Here is a 5,192-nt window from a genome sequence, read left to right on the forward strand (position 1 = left end):
GTGACTCAGTCTCAAAATAAACCACCTGTTTAGTTGGTTTCACATCAAGGCCATGGACACCTCGTTGAACAGGTACATTCCAAAAGAATGGCACACATAATGTACAGTGCCTTCGGAAGTATTCAGACCCTGTGACTTTTTCCACATTTTGTTACCTTACAGCCCTATTCTATAATTGATTGAATCAAATAAAACAACTCAGCAATCTACAGACAATATCCCATAATGACAAAGTGAAAACAGGTTTCTAGAAAGTTTTGCAAATGTGTTAAAAATAAGAAACAGAAATACCTTATTTACATAAGTATTCAGACCCTTTACTATGAGATTCGAAATTGAGCTCAGGTGCCTCCTGTTTCCATTGATCATCCTTGAAATGTTGCTACAACTTTATTGGAGTCCACCTGTGGTGAATTCAATTGATTGGACACGATTTGGAAAGGCACACACGTCTATATAAGGTTTTACAGTTGACAGTGCATGTCAGAGCAAAAATCAAGCCATGAGTTCGAAGAAATTGTCCGTAGAGCTCTGAGACAAGATTGTGTCGATGCACAGATCTGGGGAAGGGTACCAAAAAATGCCTGCAGCATTGAAGGTCCCCAAGAACACAGTGGCCTCCTTCATTTTTAAATGGAAGAAGTTTGGAACCTCCAAGACTCTTCCTAGAGCTGACCACCCGGCCAAACAGCAATCAGGGGAGAAGGGCCTTGGTCAGGGAGGTGACCAAGAACCAGATGGTCACTCTGAAAAAGCTCCAGAGTTCCTATGGGGAGATGGGATAACCTTCCAGAAGAACAACCTTCTCTGCAGCACTCCACCAATCAGGCCTTTATGGTAGAGTGGCCAGACGGAAACACAGACAATTCCCTTTGGCACAACCTTCACAACTAAAATATATTGTGTTTAAATGAAAAGCAACACTGTTCAACAAGCTAAGCTCAATTACCAATTGATCACTTTCTCTCTACACATGTGCAAACACTAATTGCAGAAATGTTCACTTTGCAATCAGACCTTTGGTATGGATCAAAAGGCCACATGTGAATACTCCTGTGTTTGGAGAACAATGGAAGCAAACTTGGCAGAGAGAGGTGGAGGTAGAACAAGGAGCGTAATCTCTGATGAAATTTGGGTGACTATGGTGGACCATGTGGTCAACCATGGTTTGACCTTGAGAGGCTGGGCAGAGAGTGCTGCCCAATCTGAGCCGCTTCACCATAGTGTCAGGTCGCGTCAATTCAATCTGGTATTGGAATAAAACAGTTAACACAGAGTAACTTCTGATTTCTTTGTACTTTAATTAATGCAAACACATTTATGGTAAATATGATGTTCGTATATACGGGCTCGCTGTGTCACCACGCAGGGCAGACAGAGAACTGAGTTACACATCCTTTGCTTTTCATTATATACTCTGACAGAGATAGTTTCCACTCACTGCTGGCCTGTCAGAGGGAGGATGAGCGTGGTTTAAACTTACTCATCCTATCGTTGGCGTGCAGGTTGGTCCCAACCTCGAGACGCCTCCTGTTGCCGGGCGTAGTTATTATCTTTAGCAGTCGATTTATCTTGTGACTGCACAATGCACAGTTCTCTAAAACCCCGACACCCCTTCGCATATACATTTCACCCATATCCTGCCCTTATCTTTTAACAAGCTCTTCCACATCCCTGATTTACAGCATCTGCATTCTTTCCATGACTCACCATCCCATGAGCCCCTTCCTCTCACACAGCAGTATGCTCTTATCATATAGAGTATAAACGTAATATTATAGCATAGCTTCTTTGTTATATTATATAGGTTAAGCAAACAAATAGTTGGTCAAACCCTAACAGTAGCATCCACCATCTGGACATTCCAAAATGAAAATAGGTATTATAGCAGGCTCAAGGGTGTGGGGTTAACACATCACCAAGTTCAATAACCAAACATGTAGTAGCACAACTAGAAGGCAAATACACATGGGGGAATTCACCAATTACTTCACAGTCCACAAGCCGTTCTTATTGTCCGTTCCTTCCTCCAGTGGTAATCGTAAAACTCAGGTCCTCCGCCAATCTGGTTCGGTACACAAGGGGGGGGGGGGGGGGTAATCCAACAGTCCAGGTCACAACGGGTACTCTCACATATATTATTCTTTCTCCCACTCTTCATAATGCACGTTGCTCTCTCCTTACTCTGCCTCTTTGTGCAGGCTGCTTCCTCCTTTAACCTCAAGCTTTAACCTCACTCCCTGGCTTAACGAACAACAGCCTCGCCTCGTCGGATCAGGAAGTCCATATAAGGCTCAGGGGTGGAGCCAGCGGACTGCAAGTTATCTCCCCTCAATAACCACTCCCCTCACCTTTCCCTGCCGTCTGCCACAGTATGTCCTGCAGACATTGGACCTATCTACTACTTTTACTACTTGACAGTAGTACAACATAAAGCACAGTAAAACTGTAGATTCCAATACATACTGTAAGGCGAAACAAAGTAAATGTTTTAAGTATTACTGTATGTATGAAATTGGGAGCTATACTACTTTGTAACATGTTTATTTTGTATACTGTATTACTGTAGTGTTTACTCTACTGCATGCTATTTCGTTTTTGTAGAACTGAAAGACAGCTACCACGTACGTGGTGGTAGAAAGCGTATATTTACAGACGAACAGGAGGCTGCCATCGTGCAAATGGTAGTTGAAAAGAATGCCATAAGACTGTGGGAAATCCAACAACAGATTATTGAAAACTCTGCCATAACATCAGAGCAAGCTTATCAACCATAGCCTGCATCCTTAAGAAACACTAACTCTGGATGAAGCAAATCTACAGAGTGCCATTTGAATGGAGTTCCCAAAGAGTGAAAGATAAACGGTAAGAATATGTGCAAGTAAGCAATGTAGTAGTATTACACTCTTGAAACATTAGAGACTCATTGATGTTGCCAGTGAACCTAACTATACAGCAATTACAGTATTTACTGTTATTTCAGAGAATCATGGAGTTGGATGCAAGTCCTATCCCCCAGGAACACATATTCATAGATGAGGCTGGATTCAACTTAGCAAAGACAAGGAGGAGAGGAAGGAACATCATTGGTCAATGCACCATCACGGATGTACCTGGCCAGCGCAGGGGAAATGTCACCATATGTCCAGCTATGAGCCACAATGGGGTCCTCCACTGCCATGCCACCCTTGGACCATACAACACTGCCCATCTCCTTAATTTCCTGAACACCTTACATGACAATCTTTTTCAGCCAGAGCAGAGAGGGCCAGGCGATCCTGAGCAGCAAATGTATGTTCTAATTTGGGACAACGTGAGTTTCTAATGGGCTGCTCAGGTCCACAACTGCTTCCATGACCATCCCAGGTTTACAATTCTCTATCTCCCACCATATTCCCCATTTCTCAACCCCATTGAGGAACTGTTTTCAGCATGGCGGTTGAAGCTGTATGATCACAAACCCCATGAACGTAAGTATGGCTGTTCTCCAGGCAATGGAGGAGGCCTGTGGTGACATTTCAGTGCTTTCAGGGGTGGATGCGTCATGCCAGAAGATATTTCACCCGCTGTCTGGCAAAGGAGAATATCGCTTGTGATGTTGATGAAATCTGTGGCCGGACAAAAACAACAGATATGACAGATTTTCTTTTCGCAATGGAATATTTGTTTCTTGACTTATGATTTAGATTTTACTGTATTTTGATAGTTTCTTTATCTATTCCGTACAATCTAACATACAGTACAGTAGTACAAATAGGCCTATTTCTTTCCCTTTGCATATGCAAAATATATTTACTGTATGTTTGCATTTTTACTGTATGTGTGCTTACAGTATGCTGTTTGACATGTATTGAGTCATGTTGAAATATAAAACTTACATTTTTGCATTTGTGTTCCTTTCTTGTATGAGTACACACAAATAATATACAGTATAACAACAAAATATTAGTCTTTACACTGAAATAGGTTCTGTTAGTAGTGTTTTGAATATGTCACATTAGTGTTATCTCTGTTGTCACTAAGTTAGAGTCATTTGAAGTGTGTGTGTGTCTCATTTGTACGCAGAGTTTCATTTTGAGCAGGGAGTACATGATTTTGATTGCTGTGTTTCATTTTGCAAGATGTCTGTGGGGTTTGGGGAAATTGGCAAACTGTTTTGTGTTTAGAGTTTTGAGTACCAGAGATGTAGTTTTAGCAAACGTGTGTTAACTATTGGGAGAAACTGTAATGTCCTTGAGTGGCCCAGCCAGAGCCCGGACATGAACCCGATCTAACATCTTTGGATAGACCTGAAAATAGTTATACAGCGACGCTCCCCATCTAACCTGACAGAGCTTGAGAGGATCTGCAGAGAAGAATGGGGGAAACACCCCAAATATAGGTGTGCCAAGCTTGTAGTGTCATACCCAAGAAGACTCGAGGCTGTGATCATTGCCAAAGATGCTTCAACAAAGTACTGAGTAAAGGGTCTGAATACTTATGTAAATGGGATATTTCAGATTTAGATTTTTAAAACATTTGCAAACATTTCTAAAACCTGTTTTTGCTTTCTTATAATGGGGTATTTTGTGTAGATTGACGAACGAAAAAACACTGTAATACATTTTAGAATAAGGCTTTAACGTAACAAAATGTGGAAAAAGTCAAGGGGTCTGAATACTTAAAGAAACGCAACATGCAATAATTTCAAAGATTTTACTGAGTTACAGTTCATATAAGTAAATCAGTCAATTGAAGTACATTTATTAGCATCTAATCTATGACTTTCACATGACTGGGAATACAGATATGCATCTGTTGGTCACAGACACCTTAAAAAAAATGTGCCTCAGGATCTCGTCACGGTATTTGCCATTGATAAAATGCAATTGTGTTCGTTGTCCATAGAGCATGCCTGCCGATACCACAACCCCACCATGGGGCAATCTGTTCACAGCAAACCGCTCGCCCAAACGATGCCATGCACATCGTCTGCGGTTGTGAGGCCGGTTGGACATACTGTCAAATTCTCTAAGACGACGTTGGAGGCGGCTTATGGTAGAGAATTGTACATTGATGAACTGACTTGATGGAAAGGTGGCATCCTATGACGGTGCCATGTTGAAAGTCACTGAACTTTTCAGTATGGGCCATTCTACTGCCAATGTTTGTCTATGGAGATTGCATGACTGTGTGCTGAAATAGCCGAATCC

At 41.8% G+C, this 5,192-nt stretch overlaps 1 long non-coding RNA gene across 1 annotated transcript; it reads left to right on the top strand.

Annotated features, from left to right (window-relative positions):
- Positions 1 to 2,410: 2,410 nt before the first annotated feature.
- LOC115148653 (uncharacterized) lies at positions 2,411 to 3,887 on the top strand. Its single transcript, XR_003866713.1, has 2 exons — positions 2,411 to 2,865; positions 2,984 to 3,887. It is a non-coding gene; the product is annotated as an uncharacterized LOC115148653 (long non-coding RNA).
- The last annotated feature ends 1,305 nt before the right edge of the window (positions 3,888 to 5,192 follow it).

The sequence above is a fragment of the Salmo trutta genome, chromosome 15, assembly GCF_901001165.1.
Source record: "Salmo trutta chromosome 15, fSalTru1.1, whole genome shotgun sequence".
NCBI lineage: Eukaryota > Metazoa > Chordata > Actinopteri > Salmoniformes > Salmonidae > Salmo > Salmo trutta.